Source organism: Triturus cristatus, chromosome 11 (assembly GCF_964204655.1).
Source record: "Triturus cristatus chromosome 11, aTriCri1.1, whole genome shotgun sequence".
Classification (NCBI taxonomy): domain Eukaryota; kingdom Metazoa; phylum Chordata; class Amphibia; order Caudata; family Salamandridae; genus Triturus; species Triturus cristatus.
Window position 1 is genome coordinate 571986932 of NC_140594.1, and position 22871 is coordinate 572009802.

Here is a 22871-nt window from a genome sequence, read left to right on the forward strand (position 1 = left end):
AAACACCTTTTCCATGCTTTAAAAAAGCATATGCCACGACAAATTCTGCAAGGCAAACACAGTTTCGTAAGGTAAATGTTTATTTTGCACCATGGCGACGCTTAATAAAGAAACACTTTCTGTTATTACCTCGGGTGAAAGATATGTGTCCATCTATGTTTGCCATTCTTTATAAGTGCTTGTAAAAATAAATAGTGACTTATTTAGTCGGTTCTAGTACAAATGTGTTGACAATGGCGAAGAACTGCTGTGTTGAAGACTGCTTGACTATTGGCTGAGAAACAATTATTTTCATTGTGGTTCTTCAAACATGAAGTGGATGATTCATAAAATAAAGTAAGCACTTGCTCCATATTGAAAAAAATATATAGTTAACACTTTGGTTTCACTTTGCTGGATCTGCAAGAAAACAGATATCTGAAAGTGATGGTGTACACATTGATGAATCAGTATGTATTGTACATGCTCAATTAAAATAGGATTTTGTAGTGGATCCCACATTTTTTCGTGTTTTGAGACATTGCCCATGTAAAGGGGGGGCCGCTCGGCCCTCCCGCCCACATGGTGGTGCGGCGCCCCCCTCCCCCGGCCTCTCGGTGGTGGGAGTGCGTCGCGGGTCTATGACGAGCGCGGTGCGCCCCCACCACCGATAGGCTGATGCCTCCCCCGTGACCCGGAAGCAGCGGTAAAGCTTCCGCGGCAGGGGTCGGGTCAGCAACCCCCTGGGGGCACAGATCCATAAGAGGCCCGGGGAGCGAGCTGGGCGTCCTCTTGCCCCTGGCTCGCTCCCCGCATACCTCGTGTGACCCCCACGCTCGGGGCGTTAATTTTCCCCACCCACCAGCCCAAAAAATAAGGTACTAAACAATGCTAGTCGGTGGTATTATGTAAGTTTGACTTAGGCCTTTTCCCGTTACATGTGTAGGAGGTCGACATGATTGTAGGGTTGTACATAGGCCCCCCTTTTTTCTCTGTGGTCAGATCTGAATTTAGGCCCTTTTTCCGTTTTAGCGGTTATTGGTTGTGATCAAGTATAGATGTTGTGTGTACTTAGGCCTTTTTCCCGTTATAGCTGTGATTATGTCATCGTAAAAAGTGTAATGTTGTGTGCATTTATGCCTTTTTTCCCATTTGTACAGCATGCTTTGTATTACTATGGTCTGGTTTTAGTTTAGTGTAGTTGTCCTTTAGTGAGTTCTTTTCCTTTTTCCTTAGGTTCATCGTCGTATTTATTAGGGTTGGTCAGGCGGTAAGGTCATGATCGGTGAGCAGCAATTTAAGGTCCTAGGGGGGGCGTCACCATCCACGGAGGGGGCGGCCCAGGGGGAGGGGCCACTGGTCCCTCCTAGAACTTCAGGGGCAGGAAAATCCGCTAGCTGCTAAAGATGCGGGGGAGGGAGTCACGCTTTCCTTAGGCTGGTAGCCACCCCGCACATACATCATGACGTCAGCAAATGACGCAGAGTGTAAGGGCCCTCCTTGTTGGTTAAATGGAGTTCACGATGCCGACGGGGTAGGCGGTCTGTTAAGAAGATGCAAGGAGTCCAGACATGAATCCAAGTCGTAGTTTAATCCATAGCACCACCAACAGACCAAGCTGCTGCTTCACCCAGGACGTCCAACAAACTGCCAACCCCCCTCCCGCATTCTTTCAAAGCCCACAACATTCGCGGCGCGCATCTGTTCCAACATGGAACACCAGAGCACGCACGAGATCATAACACATCCCCTTTACATAACAATAGAAAGAAACAGATGATAACAAAATAAAACACAAAAAAATCATCAACAAGTATTCAGATAAAAATCATTGAACTTTGCAGGAATGCGACGCAATCTCCCAGAAGATTCCCTGGAATGCACCAGATCAGGAGCCACTGAAATACCAGGAGAGTTATCCCCACTTGAAGAAGCAGAGAAACTGGATTGATCCGGAGCTGGAACAACACCGGAACCAGACTCCAAAGAAGGATCCAACCCCGAGTATTTCACTAGCCTAGACATGTTCCACTTACAACCCCCTTGCATTGTAACAACATTTTTATGTATGGAAGAAATCAAGAATGGACCCATAAACTCTGACATACCCTTCCTCGTAAACCTGGGTTTCTTAACCAATACCCACTCCCCCACACACCATGACTTAGACTTAACAGCGTTCTTGTTATCAAACCTTTCTTTATACCCCATCTGGTAAGAACGGACCCTGGATTCCACCTTCTTCCCATCCAAAGGAATTTGTTCTTGCAAAGGAAACCAAGTCGGATTCAACTTTGACTTTGCATGTCTGCCCCTCAGAAGAAAGAAAGGTGAGTTACATATAACTTGATTCACCGTGGTACGATGAGCCCACCATGTATCACGCAACACATCCTTAAGAGGAATTTTCGTGTCCAAAGCTGTTTGCACACAACCCTTGACAACACGATTCATACGCTCAGCCAAGCCATTGGCCTGAGGGGAATAGAGGGCTGTTTTCAGATGAACAATACCAAAATCATTCAAAAATTCCCCCATCTCAGAAGAGACAAATTGTACACCATTGTCTGTGATTAAATACTTCGGAACACCTTCCCCAGGAAATTCGTCTTTGAGAAATTCTACAATAACTTTTGTGTTGACATTACTCACACACCTTGTAGACACCCATTTGGATGTATAATCAACCAAAAGAATAACAAATCTCTCAGACGGTGCCAGTAAATCAAATGGTCCCATTAGGTCTAAACCTAACTTTGTCCACGGCTGACTAGGAACCTCCACCGGAGACAGAGGAGCACAATTAACCACTTTGGATTTATCATTTGACGCACACAAATGACACTCTTTGACCACAATCTCCACCTGATGATCCATTAATGGCCACCAATATCTCTCCCTAAGCCGAGCCTTCGTGAGACCTCTACCAAGATGTCCCTCGTGAGCTAAGTTTATCAATTTTGGTCTCAAAGATACAGGAGGAATAAACCTACTACCTCTCAACAACCCACCATGTGCAATGGTCAACTCATCCTTAACAGACCAAAAAGGACTAAGCTCAGAATCTACATCCTTGCAATTAACCGGCCAGCCTTTGATGATAAAATCCTTAATACAAGGAAACAAAGGATCTTCAGAAATAGCCTGACTCCATTCTTCATGGGAAATGGAAGATTCCCTCACCCAAGAAACACAAACCTGTTCAACATCCACATAGTCTTCATGTTCTTCAATTGGCAACCTCGACAGACAATCAGCAGTCACATTCGAGGACCCAGGTAGATACTGCACTTGGAAATTAAATTCCTCCAACCCCTCACTCCAACGTTTTAATCTAGGGGTCAACCTGTCACTCTCCATGCACGAAAAAACTTGCACCAGAGGACGATGATCTGATCTTACAATAAAGGGAATACCCCAAAGGTAAAATTTGAAATGCTTAATTGCCCAAACTATTGCAAGCGCCTCCCTCTCAATGCACGAGTATTGCTGCTCAGCTTTTTTTAACGCTCGAGACGCAAAAGCAACAACCTTGTCTACACCATTCTCCACTTGGGATAGTACAGCACCCAACCCAGCCAAACTCGCATCAGTGGTAAGGATAGTTTTTTTTTTAGTGTCAAAATGACCTAAACTGGGCAACTGACTGATGGAACGCTTAACAATACCAAAAGCAATCTCACAGGCTTCATTCCACTCAAATTGTGTGCCTTTCTTAAGTAAATTCCTTATTGGCTCCACAACTGATGCAAAACCCTTAACAAATTTAGCATAAAATTCCGCCAAACCCAAAAAGGATCTAACCTGCTCCTTATCCATTGGAGTTGGAGCTTCCACAATGCTTCTAGCTAACTGCAATTTTGGTTGGATGCCCTCTCCAGAAATTACATGTCCCAGATACGTGACTGAAGACACCCCAATTCTGCACTTCAGTTTGTTGACTGTGAGACCCTTACACGCCAGTTTCAATAAAACCCTTCTTAAAGTAGTGTCATGTTGTAGATCATCTCTTCCATAAACCAGGATATCATCCTGGAAAAAGATGACGTTTGGCATATCCCCAATAACCAACTTCATAATTCGTTGGAAACAGGCCGCAGCCGATGCCAAACCAAAAGGCATCCTGACAAATCTGAAAGCACCTAATGGCGTTACAAAGGATGTTAGATGCTTAGAGTCAGCATGAAGAGGTACCTGATGATATGCCGATGACAAGTCTAAAACAGAAAAAACCTTGGCACCACTCAGCATAGACAAGGACTCGTTAATGTTGGGTAACGGTTGGCGGTCCACCCATATCCATTTGTTCAGACTTCTGAGGTCCACACACATACGAATGCTCTTCCCAGAATCCTTGGGAGCCAAAACAACCGGAGCCAACCATTCAGAAGATTCAATCTCCTCAATAATTTTCAAACCCAAAAGCCTGTCCAACTCTTTCTTTAAGGGAGCCATCATCATGTTCGGAACTTTCCGAACCTTATGCACACACGGTATAGCGTTTTGTTTCAGGATGATACGATGTTCAAAACCTTTCAAAAGACCCAACTCATCTGTAAAAACTTGGGGAAATTCTTCAAAAAACTTGTTGGAATTAGGAATGCAGTCAATAAGCATGACTTGATCCGCAGCTTTAAGAGCATTGGGATTCAGTATAATACCCAAATCCCTCTGGTGCCTCCAACCCAACAGATTATCTCCCCTCTGTGCCACATAGATTTTGCCAATAGTCTCACGACCCTTGAAAAATATGCCCATAATTGTGTAACCAAAAACATTTATACGTGCCCCCCCATAGCTAACAGGATTGATATCGGGGTCAAGTAATGTGATGTCAGGAAAGGTTTTGTACCAATTTTCCTCACCAATCATTGTAAAGGGAGAACCCGAATCAGCTAACACCACAAAACTTTGCCCCCCAATCACAACATCACACTCAGGCATAAATATGGGATCAGCATCTACGATACCATCACTTCTAACATTGGAAACAACCATCGTAGAACCGGATGCAACAGGTTCATCATTTTCAATACAATGGACCTTGCCAAGGGACTTACAAACTCTAGCGTAATGGCCTTTCATACCACACTTTAAGCAAGTTGCAGCTTTTGCATAACAATTCTGAAAATTGGCAGAGTGATTTGAGCTCCCACAACGATAACATTTGATCTTGTTACGATCAATTTGAAATTTAGGTTTAGTAGCTTGAGCAACTTTGCCAACATTGTCTCCAACAACTGGTTGTTGAACCAAAGTTGTAACCTCATGAATACTGCTGGGGGTGGGAGTACAGTCAGTGGATGTCTTGTGTTCTTTCATCTCTATTACCCAACCCGAGGTATTTTCCATGCCTTCCACAATTGCAATGGCTTCACGAAGGGACGGGTTCTTTGAGAGAAGCTTCTCTTGGACTCTGTTACTATTTGTACACCTAACTAACTGATCACGAATCAACGATTCAGTCAAATCCCCAAAATCACAAGTTCTGGCTAAAGTCTTCAAGGACGCGACATAGTTCCCCACTTTCTCTTTAGGTGTTTGAACTCTCATAAAGAACTTATGACGCTCCAATACGACATTGATGCGTGGCCCAAAGTAGTTCTCAAGCATCTTCAAAGACATTTCATAGACATCAGATGGTTCACCAGATCCATCCCCAACTGGAAGTTCATCAATACTGTCATAAATATTCCGCCCTTCCACTCCTAAATTATGTAGGAGAATAGCCTGTTTTCGAATGGCCGAGAATCTTTCCCCTCCAATTGCCACCAAATAAGAATCAAAAAGATTTTTCCACCGCTTCCAAGGAAGTAGTGGCTCACCCTTTTCACACAAGAATGCAGGTGGCTGGCTCATTGAGGTCGATGACATTTTAAGGCAAAATACAAGAAAAATTGACTAAAAGTACCTTAAACACAATCTCCGTGAAAAAGAAGAGAGTTATGCGTTGAAATCAGCATTCCACATGAAGAAACAGCGTTTAAAAAAAAACTTGTGATCCTTTTTGTACACCGTAGTAAGCTTCCTGTGTAACCAGGGTTACGACAAGCAAAACGGAGCACGTCACGTCAAGCCCAGAGACCATGTGACGCGTGATGCGTAGAGACGTAGAGACGAAAGACGAGTCAGCGAAGATTCCAGAGCTGCGCATGCAGGGAAAACTCAGCTCGAGCGCCGTGAGGTTATGAAGGTAAGAGTGACTAAATATATATAAATCACAGATAACCCGTAGTACCTCCGACAAGCCACTATACAGTAATGCGAGCGAAACTGCCAAATTCTTCTTCTTTTAAGTTTTTCGCCATCCGCCGTCTGCACCAAGACAAAAACGCTAAACTTGGACGTAACACACCCCCAACAGGCTTAAGTCCACAAAAAAAAATGATCGAACGGGTGTTGGGAGAAAGTCCGTTCACATACTCGTAAGAGTTGCGAAATTAGCCAAATTTAAAAAAAAAAACAATCCGTGGGTTCTTACAACGTTGGTGGTGCTCCTGACATCGATCGTCGCCAGTGTTAAGAAGATGCAAGGAGTCCAGACATGAATCCAAGTCGTAGTTTAATCCATAGCACCACCAACAGACCAAGCTGCTGCTTCACCCAGGACGTCCAACAAACTGCCAACCCCCCCTCCCGCATTCTTTCAAAGCCCACAACATTCGCGGCGCGCATCTGTTCCAACATGGAACACCAGAGCACGCACGAGATCATAACACGGTCCCCTGTCGCGCATGCGCACCTGTAGTTAAGGGCGTGGCTAGTAGGACTTGACACCGGTTAGCGACCTTGCCGTCGGGCCAGAAATGTTAGAATGCAAAATTCAGGCAGGATGTTAGATTCGGATAGGAGACACGCTGTATTAGACTTTTGTTAAGGTTAGCCTTTGATATTTGTCTTCAATACTGTAGATCTAATGTGATGAATTTTGCGTTTTTAACATATTGATGTAATGTTGATATTTCATCCTTTATTGTTTTGTATAATAAATACGGCCGGGGGGTCCCTGACCCCCCGCCTTCCAAAGACAACCTGCTCATGTCAATCCTTCAAGGTGTGGTGTGGGAAGCTGGGAGGGGAGGGTAGCCAGTCACGGACCATGTTTTTAGATCGCAGCCTGTGCTGTCTGGTTTGCTAAAGACATTTTGGAGGGATTCAGAAAGTCAACCTAGGAATGCCTTCCAGCCGTTGCTTACCATTGGCTTTGTGGTTTGTAACTCTCATGTTCTGGCTTTTTATTAGCTGGCTTCATTTGCTTTAGTCTGTCCAGCTTGAATTCGTCCCTCCCGTTGCCCAAAACCTTGTTTACTGCATTCTTCCATGAACTTGCTTTCTGTAAACGGGCCTTTAGATCTTGTTCTTATCTTCTCATGTTAGCTGGACATTCAAAGACAGAGGTTAAATGGCAAGCTGTGTCTTCAAAGGGAGCTTGGTGCTTGCCTTTCTTTTGCTGACATCAAAGTGAGAGAATGCATGTGACAATCCTTCCTGCTGAGTACCTATGCAAGAGGGCAGGCCATGGGATGTTATTTTTTCTAGCACACAACAAAAACATGAACAGTGCTGATATGGCAGAATACATCAGAATGAGAAAAGTTGAAATGAAGCACTTTAAAAAAAAATCAGAATTGTGGTGGAAACAAATATTTTAATACAATCAAAACACATCAATAACCTATGTGATGAAATGTCCACACATTATCGTTTGTGTACTCTAAAACTGTATGTCTGTGCAATTATAGCCATTTCAATTGGAAATGTGTTGTCTGTAATGGTAGTGCGCTATCACACCATGCATACTCCACACAACACCACTCCACTTTAAACTACAACACTCCGCTCCACTACTTTATGACATGCCACTCCACTCCACTCTGCGACTCTCAACTGTAAGACACTCTACGACACATCTCGCCACTCGACTCCACACCCCTACACTCCACTTATCCCAGTCCACTCTACTCTAGTCTACCTCAACCCAATCTATCCCTCTCCAATGTACCCCAGTCCACTCCAATGTACCCCATTCCACTTCACTACAGTCTACCTCAATCCACTCCACTCCACTCTACCCCACTCCCCTCCTGTCCAATCTCCCCATTCCACTCCACCCAATCTACCCCACTCCACTCCCAATCTACTTCATTCCAATCCACCCACTCCACTCAATACCACAATCTATCCCATTCCACTTCAATCTACCCCTCTCCACTCTACAATCATCCAATCTACACCACCCCATCGAAATATATCCCCCAACTCTAATCCACTCTACCCCACTCCAATATACCCCAATATATCCCCCTCCAGGCTGCCCTAGTCTACCCTATTCCATGCTACCCCAATGTACCCCACTCCTTGCTACTCTACTCTAAACCAACCTACCCCACGCTACCCAAATCTACCTCACTCCATGCTACTTCAATCTACCCCATTCTACTCTACCCCAATCTACCCTACTCTAATCTAGCCCACCCCCCACCACACCACTAGCGCTTAGCCATGCTCAACAGCAGCTACACTGGTGTACAACATGGCTAAAATACATTGCCAAAGCCAATCGAATAGCTCTAGCATAGGCGAGATCCATTGGCTTTGCCAATACTTGTTCTCAAAGGCCCTGATTATGAGTAGGTGAGTGTTTTTAGAAACTATGGACAAGCACCTGTTTGAGTACTGGCTGGAATTCGGAGTTGCTAGGTATCTAGCACACCAGGGGATTACAGGGGGCATTAAACACCTCACCATTCATTAATTTCTGGCAGGTCAAACCTGCTGGAATTTAATAGGGTAAAACAGAATGGTATTTACTGTAGCACACGAATATTGGTGTAGTAAGTACCAAAATTGGCATGTTATTCCCAGAAATGCAGAATATATGCAATTTTACTGCACATGCTAATTCTATTGGACATGCTAATTTCTGAACCCTGGGAAGTTGGATTTTATCGAATGCAATATGTTGAACCTACGCCTCCGACACACTCATCATCAAGGCTTTATACTGTTAACTAAGTACATCATCAATTCACCTCTCCAGTGCACCAGTGCTGGAAACTGCACATTCTCCATGCGGGTTAGTTAAGGAAACACTTAATTGAGAGGCTCATTGGTGAATATTATGCAGTCAGTAATTTGAAAGCAAAACTACACATCCCATATAAATCCCCACCTGGGCAGGAAACAGAAACTCAAAGAAAGATTACTCAAAGGACATACTTAGTGGCTGTGCCAAATATTGTGTTTTTTTACTTGATGCTCATAATCTTAGTTCTTTCCTAACTAAAAAAAAACAAGACCACAAAGGGAAGCCTAACAAGAACAGAAGGACCTCATCCTTCCAATTATCTTCAACACATACAATTTCTATCATCTGGTTGGCAGGGCAAACGTCTTATAGGGTGTTCTCCGGCGACATCGCAGGGCACTGCCTGGGCAGATTAGACAGGAATAAACAAAGAAAAAGATGGTTTTAAAATTTCCAATCGGGGAGGGTTCCCAGTCACGCCTTGGAATAATATTGTCCTCTGCGTTACTAAAATCAACATTCTCCTTCACTACTCATTAGGACAATCTGCTTTTTATTGCAAGACCAGGGCCTCTATTATCCATGTTCAAAGGCCATCCACTACTGACAATGAGGAATGTTCTATCGGTTAGCAGTAAACCCTTTTAAATGTAAAATCCCTGGACCAATCAGAGGACCTAAGAATGTCCTCCACCCTGGTACCAGCCCAAAATGCTTTGGAGGTCATTGTGCCCCTGACAGAGTAGGCTCCCAAAGAGTTTGTATATAATCCTGCCAAGAACATAACCCATTTGACCCAATGACTGAGGGAAATCAACAGCTGGGGGGACAGGGTTCCTGGGTCTCTTGTAGCATGAACATACTGCCTGACTCACATCTAACTTAGAGTATAAAGGGAAAACAGGATATTCCACAACCATAGAAACATCCTTTGTTCATCTAGTTATTGTGAAATGAAGCCCTAGATGGAGGAAACCGCATTGAAGTAATATCCAATGATATAACATCAGACAATTGTCGAAAGGATTTTAAACATAATAACATAACAAAACGAGCTAACCACATTTTTAATGGAAGCATTATTATCCTGTCAACTCTGAAAATAATTTCAAATTCCACAGCAAAGAATAATGCAGTTTTGGAGGGTTTGAATAGCTTATCATTTTCAATTATCTAGATACCAACCTGGTGTATTACCTTACTTCTGTTGCCCTGCTGATGTAGCTGACCTGTACCCATTGGCAGTACAATACAACTTCTGCTGAGCTGTGAAAAATGCTAGGAAATTGACAATACATGTGGCATCGCATAGATCACACATCTCTGGCTGATTTATAAGCTTTGGTTGTTCCCTGTGCCAAGAGGCTCTGATGGGGTCAGAAGCTGATTGAAAAAGTTCAGAGATGTAACAGAATGCCACAAAAGTTCCAAGCCATTCGAATGAGATTGGCTTCCAGAAGTAGCTTGTGAACTAGACTCCTCAGCTCACCAATAGCTGTTGGAAGAGTGACATTCGATTGACTGATCTTGGAGAGACGGAGTAAGAAACTGGATTATTTGTTGAAGGGGATGAGAACCCACTTCAAAGAATAATCAGAATGCTTGTCAGGTTGAACCACAAAAGTCACCAATTAAACACATGCTTGACCCTCTGGTAACTTGGCCCAAAACAGTCAGGCTTAACTTCAAGGCAATGTGTAACGTATTTATAGAACACTCAAACAGTAAAAGTGAAAACACAATACAAGAAAAATCCAGAACCAATAAAAAAATAGAGAATATTTTACTAAATCAAATGACACAAGACCAACGAAAATCCAATAAGTCGAACAAAAGATAAGAATTTTAAAAGTCGAATTAAGAAAAGGAGCCAAAAAAAGCACTAAAGGCCTGGTTCAGACCCTGGTGGACAGGTTACTCCGTAAGAACAGTGACGGATATCCCATCTGCTGAAATATAAATCCAATAGGATATAATGGGATTCATATTTCAGCGGTCAGGATATCTGTCACTGTTGTTACAGAGTAACCAGTCAGCCAAGATCTAAATCAGACCCAAAGAGCTAACAGTGTTTATTTGGTCACCTAGGCAGGTCAAAGTAAAAAATTAGAGCCACTGGCTTTGCAGCGTGACTCGGATACAGGGACCTGGCTCATCCCATTGGAAAGCTTACAGTTGGAAAATTTCATGGAGATTGAGGTCGTCGAAGAGTTCTCGGCAGGGAAGGCTGCAAGTTAGATCTGAAGCAGGGCTCAGTGACAATGAGTTGCTGAAGAGCGGGTTCCTGGTGCGATCATCAACGAAGCAGGGGAAGCTCAAATTGGACAAAGTCCAAAGTCTGTGCCCAGGAAGGCCTTGACTTTGACAGGTTGCTACCCATTGTTGGTCCCAATGAGCCCTCTATGTTCGGACTAAGAAACCTTTCAAAGCTCGCAAGTTGAATCCGACTAGCGATTCAACGTCAGTGGCTTTGGCATTTTGGGACTCCGGAGGAAAAATTGGCAAAAAAGTTTCAGTATGGGTAGAAGGAGTACTCTCTTCTAACACTACTCTAGCATCTAGTACATGAGGGGCACCAATTAGGGGTTAGGACTCCCTTAAGCAGAGTCCAGCAGCAAGGTCCAGGGCAGGTCCAGTTGGGTCTATTCAGCTGTGCAGTTGCAGGGAGAGAGGCCTCTGGAAGCTTATTGAGGCAAGGTAGGTCAAATAAGTCAGACACCTGACCATTGTAGTAACTTCTGGGGTCCTGGGTTCAAGGCAAACAGGTTCAGTCTTCCTTCAGGTTCTTCAGACAGCAGGACAGATTTTTTTCTCTGATTCACAAAGATTCTGGGGTGTTCTGAGAAGAGGTCTCTGGGGTCTGCTTTTATACCTAGTGCAAACCCCCAATAACTTTGGTACCCGCCTGACTAGTGGGACAAAGGACAGGCAGACCCAGGTGTGAGCTGCATCTGTTAGTGACAGGCTAGGCGCCCTTGGAAGTCAAGAAGTGGTTGGGAACAGCCCAAGGCTGTCTTTGGAAGCTCAGGAAGGGACGGGATACAGCCCTCGTGCCATCCTGCTCAAGAGAGGAACACCCCTCCCTATTTCAAAGACCCTTTGTTCACTGTCTGGGAACAATAAATATAACACTCCAGGGGAGCCATCAGGGATCAGGAACCATCAGGGATCAGGTGACAATGGACACAGGCAGAAAGGCACATTTGGCTTAGGCAGGAAAATGACAACTTTGTCAAAAGTGTAATTTCCAAAATAGTATAAAACTGACTCTACTGTTAAGTTTAATTTTAAATTACTATCCAAATGAGTCCTTGAGGGGGCGTGGCTGGGAAGCCAAAGATGGCAGTCGCGTGAGCCCGTAGCTCCGTGCTGGCCCGCAATTATCCTGGCACCCCGGAGGCGAATGAGGTCCCAACACCCATCCCGGGATAAATCTGTCAACCGGAGGTGTTCCAGAGTAGACTGTGGAGCCCTCAGCTGTTTGGGGGCCACTGGCGTGCTCGAGGATGACGCGGTAACGGAGCTGGCCTGACTGCATCTAAAATGGCGGCATAGCTCCGGACGGCAGATCGGGGTAGAGACCGGTGATAGCCGCGGGGACTGCTGTCGGGCAGAGAAGAGGTGCAGACTCCAGTGAGTGCTGTCTGTAGGAGCTAGAGAATTCCAGTGGGTCTTAACAAGAGGCCCTGGGATTCAGAAGTGACGGGGCCTGGCCTCGGAGTGTCAGTGCGGACACCAACTGCAGAGCGGCGAGGTCCAGCAGCTGAGAGGGCTACGAGGCAGCGAGACGTCACGCCAAGCGCTGGTGGTCGGCCCTGTGTCCCTGGGGGAGTGTTGGAGTGAATCGTGGGGAAGCGCGCACTCTTGTGAAATGGTGCGGGGCTCCTGGAAAGAGCGGGTCCGTTTGGAGACTGGAGTGAGCCAAAGGAAGGCCTCGCTACGGCGGTACAGTGAATCACATACACTTGAGTACTCTGGCCAACGGGGCTGCGGGTGGAGCCTGGAGTAGCCTGCTGGGAACCAGGTGGCTGTACTGAAGACTGCAGGTCTCTGCAGACCTACGAGGGATGCGAGGACTGTACTGCAATTCCCCGGGTCGGAGGTTCGACACGTGGCCTGCTCTGTAACCAGGAGAGACCCAAGAAGGCACCCCGTTGCATTGGCAAAAATGGAGAGTGTATGTTTGGGGACCTTGATCATCCGGGACTGCGAGTGGGCCCCTAAATGCCCTGCTGTGAACCTGGGGTTGGCATAAGCAGCTGCGCCCTGCAGGAGACACTACCAAGAAGGGTATTTGGCGTGGAAAGACACGCTGAGACCAGGTTTGCGGATTAGGGCCGGAATTGTGTACCCAAACCTGGTTGGAAGCAGGAAAGGACCATGATTCTGAGAACCGAGTAGATACTGCCAGCCTTGTACTCAGAAAAGTGACCCGGGAACTGGTAGAATGAGGCAAAGGTACGTGACTAAAGTAACACGAGGCCACAGTGAGCTAGGCGGAAAACTCCTGTCTAGTGTAGGCTCACTGACTGGGAGGCATACCTGCAGGGACTAGCTGGCCACTGGACACTTAGAATTGATTTTGCGTAAGCCGGGAGCTAGAGAGGGGAGTGCACAGTGATGTGATTGGTGTGGGAGTTGCACGTGACGTAAGCCTCCCAAAAGCACGAACTGTATGAGTGCGCTGGCCATCAGAAACAGTGCAAGTATGAGCGCTTCTGGACCGCGGAGGGAGAGATCCTTTGGGGTGTGGACCAGTGGCTGTGCCCGGCTGCGACTGGAGCTGCAGTACGGGTGGAGGGCCCTGAGGTCATGGTGGAACACTCGGAGGCGCTACCAGTAGAACTAGGGCAGGGGTCTCCAACCTTTTGTGTAGTAAGAGCTACTTCTGGTCAGTAAAAATCATCGTGAGCTACTAAACCCCAAGTAACTCACGCATTTTTCCAAGAGAACCCCCATGCCCTGTTTCATTAACTTTAAGCCTAATTTCTTCATAGCCCGTACTGTGGTTTGAACAAAATACTTAATAACCACTCTCTCTCTGATGCATTTAATTAGTTTTATCGCGCCAATCCTATAAGGTGTCAGAACACTACATCACACAGATTACACAGAGACAATCAATAAAATGTTAAATAAGACAGACGACAAGAAGGTATAGGAGTCACAGGTCATCCATACTGGTAGGCAGGATAGTTTAAAAGTGCTTGGTCAGGAGAGGCAGAAACAAAGAATTTAAAACTTAACACCATGCATGGTTGGGGGTCTCTTTAATAATAATAATTGATTTCTACCCAAATTAACCTATTTTTGCAATATTAGGGAAATTAAAAACTGGGGGAAATCAAAACGGTTCAGCCAGCCAATACTTTGCAGTTTTCAAGCAGCTCTTTGATAAGTTACTTGCTCACTGCTCTACACTAGGATTTTAACTTATAAAGAGCTAGCAACAATATGTTCTGTCTGACAAAAGTAGTAACCCACTGACCTGTTTACATTAGGTTATATATGCACTTTGGGATCTGCAAGTTCTCTACAGCAGACATATTAACCCTCTGTGCTACCTTACGATGAGTAAAAACTTCCTTTGCAGATTATTACACAAACCTCCGATCTCTCTCTTTCCAGGAATTACATTCATCACCCACTTAATTTGATATTTTGATTGATGTCTGAAATTTGAATTTGCTGGAGGCCATGAATGCAGCAGAAAGTGCTTTTCCATAATATTGGCGCCCCCACACAAAGTCAGCACCCAGTGGCACCGGTCGCGCTGCCCTAAAGCCGGCCCTGGCATTAGCAGCACAATACAAAGACACACACCCACAACAGTCCTCTGCTGAAAGCTCCTCACTGGTTACCATTCAGAAGAAGTTTTCATCCAGGCTATTAGGCATCACTCACGTAGTGATAAGATAAAGTAGTAAAGGTCCTAAAAAATCACTGTAGGCAAAACTGATCAAATACTTTCAACCTAGAAACTTATGTTGCGGGCTAGCACAGGGTATATTAATTCCAGCATACAATAACATGTGTTGGCAATACTTTCTCCATACAGGCCTTCAAATTAGGAAATGCATTCCAGGCAAAGGTACGAGCCATTCAGACTCATCTAGGAATCAGAAGAATGGTTAAGAGCTGGTTATTCCAAGAGTGATTTCCAGGAAACATAAACGTATGTTTTGTCTGCAAAGACGAGAGTCAGGCTCAATACAAATACCGGCTCAACTCTATTGCTGGATCAGGCCTGCACTGGAAAACCATCTTGCCTGAAGTCTTGTTTGAACAGAACATAATAGAAAGGCCAACACACCGGCAAAGATAGTAGACTCATTAATCTCCACCTGCACAAACCCTATGCAAGTACTTTTAATTTGAACCTCGGGTGCCACTTTGCTTTATTACTGTTAAGGAAGATATAAAGCAGGGTGGCAGCCGATGCTAAAATCAAAGGTCCTTGCATGCTCTGAACAGCTTTCACAGTCATGCAAAGACAAATATACAACGTGGTGTAGTAATCAGTGAAAGGCTTTCACTGATTACTACACTGCGCTATATATTTGCCTTTGCATGACTGTGAAATCTGTTCAGAGCATGCACGGACCATTCATTTTTTGTGTTGCCTGCCACCCTGCTTTATTAAAGGCAGAAAGGAAGATTTAAAGTGCGGTAGCAGCACCGTGCATGCAAAGACTTTTAATTTGAACGCCACTTTCAGTAATCAGTGAAAGGCTTTCACCGATTACTACACTGCGCTATATATTTGCCTGTTCATGACTGCGAAAGCAGTTCAGTGCAGGCAAGCACTTTCAATTTAACACTGGCTATCATGCTTTATTCCTGCTTAATGCAGATGTAAAGTACGGTGTCAGCCTATGTTAAAATCAAAGATACTTGCATGCACTGAGCCGCTTTCATTGACTACTACGCGAATGCAAATTAAAGCGTGGTAAAGTCAGTGAGAGCGGATTAGTGCAGGCAAGAACCTTGAATTGTAACATAGGCTGCCACCGCGGTACCGGCCCAGTGCCTGAAATGACTTCTAATTTTAACGTTGCCTGCCACTGCGCTTTATAACCGAAGGCAGATCTAAAGCACAGTGGCAGCCAATTTTACAGACTCTGCTACTGCTCGGTTAGGGGACCACTTACCTCACAACAGCAGCTGCTCCGGGAGGCCCAAACGGAAAAGAAATGCGAAGCGCGGGCAAAGCCTGGAAAAGACATGTGGCTCCTAAGAGGAATAACGTCACATTCTCCAGCCCGCCCTGCCCCACCTAAACTCCCTTCAGCCAATCAGAACAGCTGGTTCGTGTGAGGGCGGGCAAGGGCTGATAGCTGTCAAAGAAAATGAAGGGCTACAAAATGAAAAGCTTATATCACGTCTCAATAATTATACAGCAGCGCAAGCTACTCCCAGAAGGTCGGCGAGATACCGGTAGCTCGCGATCGACCGCTAGGAGACCCCTGAACTAGGGTGAAGGTCTATTGGAGCCAGCTGCCAAAGTAAAAGAGGAAAGCAACTTGTGGCACTCCACAGTGTTACGAGACTAAATAGGGCAGCGATCCTCGAAGACACTTCGTTATATGGGTGAAGAAACTAAGACCATCCGGCGGAAATGGGTAAACCACGAGCGAAACTGACTGGGTATGTCTTGGAAATCGATGATACTCTCCCAGAAAAGGTGAAAAATGAATTGGGCGACCCAGTGCAACAGCAGTTGGCGAAAATTCTGGAGTCCATAGCTGATACCAAGGCCACCCTACACCAGGACATCAGTACGGTGTCAGTGGGCCTGGGTCTGCTCAGGGAGGAACAAAAGAAATTGGACGAAAGAGTAAAAAAGACAGAATACAGAATAACAGTTATTGAGTCGGCGCAGCAATCACTAGTTACGCAAATGGGAGACCTCACAGACTGAATCCGCACACTGGAACGGAGAGCAGAAGATGCAGAGGGGCATAATAGACGGAACAAAATAAGAGTTCTGGGATTTCCTGAAGGAATCGAGGGCACTGATATGGTGTCCTTCCTAGAACAGTGGCTCCGCACTGTGGTGGCCCCCAAGAGCCTATCGACCTTCTACACACTGGAGAGGGTGCATCATGTCCCGGCCAGACCATCGGCCCGGGGACAACCTCCAAGACCAGTGGTGGCTAGGCTTCTCAATTTTAGAGATAGAGATGCCCTCTTACATAAAGCCCGGACTGAGGGCCCATATACTGTAGGCAACGGAAGAGTTTCCATCTTCCATTATTACACCCTGGATGTTCAGAAAAAAAGAACCTCCATCCCTCAGGTCAAGAAAGCATCGAGAGAGGAGGGGCTCCTGTATTCTTTAATCTTTCCTGCCCCATTACGCATACTCTTAGATAGAAAGACACACTTTTGCGATGACCCCAGGTCTGCTTGGTAGTGCCTGGAAACATACAGAACGGGAAACCCTCAGTCGGCACAGACACAGGTGATACCATCCAAGAGGTGAGAACCCCGGAAGAGATCTAGGAGAAGCCCCAGAGGAGGGGCTCCAGGCCAGCCGACATCCTCACAAACCAAAAAAGAGAGAGCAGAGGCCCTACAGGCAGTAGCGGCCATCATGCAAGACAAACGAACCCCTTCAGGGGTCGGGACTCGCTCCTCGAGAGAATCTGAGGGGCTTGACTCGGACTCTTCCCATAGTGGCAGCATAACCCTGCCAGTGGTGATCCCCAAAACTGCAGATGAGATCATCTGCTGTACAAAGCGAATTGGTGATTATTAGTGAACCCTTGAGTAGGTAGGAGGACGCCTGATGCCTGCCGGGGACCAGATTTAGATCACAATGACTCGGGCCGGTGCACCCTGGGCATATGACCTGTCTTAGTTAAGACATCTATCATTGTCACCTCCCACAAAGTCCTCTTCCTCTTTGGAGTTAGACCCCAGCTAGTGTTTTGATGTTTTATATATTGTTTGGGCAGCTGGCCATTGCCAGACTGATCTGGGGTCCTGGAGTTGTTCAGCATCAAGGTTGCTATGTTAATTGCTTTTCCTTAGTCGTTTTCAGAATGGAGTGGTCCAACAAGATTACGGGAATGTGGTTTGGGGGTCCCTAAGGGGTGATTGGCATGAAATACACTGCTTACATGGCACAAACACATAATGTCATACGGTTCCTGTCCTGGAATATCAGAGGGATGGGAACTATGGCTACGAAACACAACATCTATTCTTATTTAAAGCGCAGGGATGTACACATAGCCTTTCTCCAAGAGATGCACTTGGCCAAAGATGAAGCGAGGAAACTTCGTAAAAGGTGGAGAGGTCAAGTCTTTGAGATGACCTCCTCGGCCTTCTCAAGAGGGGTAATGATGTGGGTAAAGCCTGGAGTCCCCTTTGACCTCATGCACTCTATGATAGACACGGAGGTGAGGTACATAATTCTGGTGGGCAGATAGGCGGGACGGTAGATAACAATGGGTAATATCTACTCACCCAACCAGGATCAGATTACATTCCTGGCTTCCCTATCAGCCAAGATTGCTGAGCATATGAATGAGCAAGTACTACTAGGTGGGGATTTTAATTGTATAGCGGACATTACAACTGACTGCTCCCACCCACAACTCCCGGGGACCCAGTCTCATCGCACCACGGCTGGGTTCCGTGATTGGATTCAACATTGAGGCTTGGTTGACATCTGGAGACAGCAACATGAGAGAGACAGGGAATACTCTTTCTTCTCGCCAATCCACCAGGTGCACACCAGACTGGTTACCTTTATTTGCACGCCAACACTTACTAGCTCTATTCCACATACAGAATATCTAGGGCTCACTTTGTCTGATCACAGCCCCTTATTGTTGTCTTATCAACCTTTAGGAAAGTGGCCCCCTATTCCTTCCTGGAGACTTAACCCCTTGGCGTTGGAGGATATTCCATATCAGTCCTCTATGATGACACTTATTGAATCCTTCTTCCTCACGAACGCACACACAGCATCTTCGACCCTGGTGGAATGGGAGGCCCTCAAAGTGGTGGTGTGGGAACATTGTATGGGACAGTCGATTGGGGCACAGCGAGAAATACGTAAAGAGATCCTAGAGTTAGAGGAGAAACTACAACGATTAGACAATATCCAGGGTGTTGACCCCGCTTCCCTGCTTGAGTTACAGGAACCAAGGGTGGCCTACCAGGAAGTACTAAATAGATTCCGGTGCTATACTTACAAAGAATATTTGGATAGGATGCAGAGAGAGGAGGGGAGGGCTAGAAGGCTTCTGGTGTGGATGATCCAACCGGAAACGCGTGGGTCACCTATCACCCAGTTACGGCAGGACACAGGTGAGCTCCTTTATAGTCCGGATGATATTAATAATGCCTTCCATGGTTACTATGAGATGCTGTATGCTGCTAGGGCAGAAATCGATGCTAACCTCCTTAGGGATTTTTTAGACCTCCTAGCACTTCGTGCTATGGATCATCAGATTCAGGAAGAGTTGGGAGAACCAGTGACAGTGCACGAAATCCGTGCAGCCATTGGAGACTTGGCAACAGGCAAACTGCCGGGACCTGATGGCATCCCGGCAGAATTTTATAAACGGTTCACCACCAGTCTGGTGCCACAGCTAGAGGTTCTCTATGCAGACTCGCTCCAACGGGGTGAATAACCCGGTACAACAAGGGATACGCTTGTGATTCCACTCCCTAAAACCAAAGAGACAGCTGTCAGAGTGACAGACTTTAGACCCCATTCAATGTTAAACCTGGATTTTAAAATTCTAATAAGGTGCTAGCAAGTAGGGTGCTCCCCCACATGAGAACCCTTATCCACCCGGACCAGAATGGGTTTATCCCATCCCGCTGTACCTCTTACAATCTTCGCAGACTTTATTCCGTATTGTACCCTTCCCATAACCAACAGACAGCAGGGCTGTCAATCGACCTGGAAAAGGCATTTGACATGATCAGTTGGGAGTACCTTTTTGAGGTCATGCTGCGAATGGGCCTTGGGAATGAATGGGTGAAATGGGTGCGGCTCCTCTATGTGTCACTGTGAGCGTGTGGGGAGTGTGGGCCGAATACACAGATGCGGAGGCTGTATGTAGTGAGCAATTTTCTATGGTTTTTATTGGCAATCGTCAAACAGTCTTTGTTATTTAGAACACATGAGGGCTTCTTGGTTCTTTCTCTTGTTGGTCTTCTTTCGGTTGGACCTCTCGTATCATCCCGGGGTTTTCTTGGGCGTGGACCAGGTGGTGGGCTTGCGGAGGCTCGCACAAGAGAAAAGAAACAAACAGGAGCCATCAGCCTTTGTTTCTACAATCGTTCAGTATTTAGCGTGAACTTTCACCACACCCAGTATCTCATACGGTGCAAGACGCGAAACATTAGGCACGGGGTGTGGGTCATCTCATAAATGGCGCGAAGGGTCGTGAGGGCAAAATAAAGGGTATTTTTCATGGTAAAGAGGGAGTAAGGGCAAGTCGGTTGTGGGTGCCAAAAGGGAGTGATGAGGAACGTCAAACAGTGGTGCAGTGCTCGGGACTTCTGTGCTGTACACCCCCCCATGCTTTCTATCCCACCCTTGCAATGCGTTCACCTCCCTCGTTTCTCGCTACCCGAATTTTCCTTCTGGGAGACTCACTGGCTCTGCTCTCCAGCATCCTCCGGTGGGCTCCACCAGTCCTCGCTCCACTCCTCGTTTTCTCCTGGGTCGTCTACCTCCTCGGCTGGGCTCGCTCTCGGCTCCGGTTCTTTCCGTAGATGATCCACTTCCTCCGCTGGGCTCGCACTTCTCGTGGTTTCCTCTCCTGGGTCGCAGGGCTCGAACTCCTTTCTCTCCCAACACATACCACCGCCTGTCCGTTCTTGGTCTCTATTTACCGGCCTCAGGTGTTTAGTTCCGGGGTCACTTCCGTCCCCTTCCTCCGATTCCGGCCTCACGATTGGCTCCTGTAGAGACACAGGACAAGGGGGCGGGGTTAGTCTCGCCGGCATCGGGTGGTAGGCTTGGTGATTTCGTGGGGATTTCGGAATGCTTGGTGCAGAGCGGTCAGGATCCTGAGGTAATGTTCTGGAGAGGTCTTTACTCCTCTCATATCCCCTTCCCCTAGCTGTCCTTCTTGTAGGGGTTGTCTCCATAGGGTATCTCGACAGTAAGTCCACGTTAGTTTGTTCCGTCCCCTTTCTATGTTTTGTTGTGAATCTATATGGTTGTAGGGACAAAAAACACCTAAGTACCCTTTCGTTATGAGCTTTGTTTCATGCCAACCATTCAAGTGGAGCATGGTCGGTATAAAGAGTGAACTCTCTTTCTTCTATATAATAGCGCAGTGACTCAATGGCCCACTTTATAGCGAGGGCCTCTTTCTCTATCACTGCGTAGTTCCTTTCATGGGGAAACCTTTTTCTACTGATGTAGAGTATGGGCTTCTCCTCTCCCTTACAGGTGCGCTGTGAAAGGACTGCCCCTAAACCCTGATCTGATGTGTCAGTCTGCAAGATGAAGGGAAGGGAGTAATCAGGACTGGTGAGTACAGTGTCCGTTGTCTACGCGGTTTTAATGGTCTCGAAAGTTTGGCTCAATCTTGGGGTGGGTTGTTTTAACAGGGCTTCACTTTTTATATTTTTCTGCAACAGATCCGTGAGTGGAGCTGCGGTTTGGGAAAAATTTGGTATGAACCTTCTGTTTGGGCTGCTAAGTGACTTTTAGCTGGATTTATCTTAAGTTTGTGGCAGCCTAAAGCAAAAATCCCATTATAGAGGAGAGTGAGATGTTGTTCCCAGGAATCGCTATAGATAATAATATCATCTAGGTAGGCTCCTGCATAGTTCTCATGGGGTTTCAACACCAGATTCATGGCTCGTTGGAAAGTCGCCGGGGCCCCATGGAGCCCAAAGGGCAACACTGTGAACTGGTAAAGGCCATCTGGTGTAGAAAACGCCGTTATCTCCCTGTCTTGCTCTCGTAACGGGATTTGCCAGCACCCTTTACAAAGGTCAAGGGTACTAATGTACTTGGTGTTCCCTATGCGCTCAATCATCTCGTCGACCCTAGGAAGGGGATAGGCATCAAAGTCAGAGATTTTGTTGACTTCGCGGAAATCAATACAAAAGCGGACTGTGCCGTTAGGTTTCGGTACTAACACTATAGGGGAGTTCCAATCGCTCTTGGATGGTTTGATTATCCCCATATCTAGCATCTGCTTCACTTCTTCCTTTATGGTGGTCCTACGGGCCTCAGGTATACGGTAGGGACGAAGCCGTACTTTCCTACCGGGTAAGGTCTTTATGGTATGTTCCGTCACGGCGGTCTTTCCTGGGGTCCAAGAGAACATCCCCTGTAGGGGACGGAGTTTGTCTAGGAGAAACGTCTTGTGACCTATGGGCAATTCTGGATCAATACATTGTTCGATCAAGGGGTAGTTTTCTGATCCTTGTCCTAACAAGACTGGGAGAGGGCCTCTCCATTCCTTCAATAGATTCACGTGGTAGATTTGTGAAGTTGCTCTAGTCGGATCTATTTCCACAATGTAGGTCACTGGGGTTACTTTTTCCAGGATAGTGTAGGGACCCTGCCACTGTCCCAACATTTTGTGATCTGAGGACGGCATCATAAGAAGCACTAGGTCTCCTACTGCAAGTGTTCTCTCTTTTGTCCCCTTGTCATATTGTTTTTTCTGGGCTGTCTGAGCTACCTCCAGATTCTGTCGGACTATGGCACGGACCTGCCCCAGGTGGGTTTTTAGGTTATCTACATATTGTAGGAGGAGTTTGCTTTGGTTGGGTTCTGCTTCCCAAGACTCTTTGGCCATGTCCAGAAAGGTACGAGGCTGATGCCCATACAAGAGTTCAAATGGCGAGTAACCTGTACTCTTTTGTA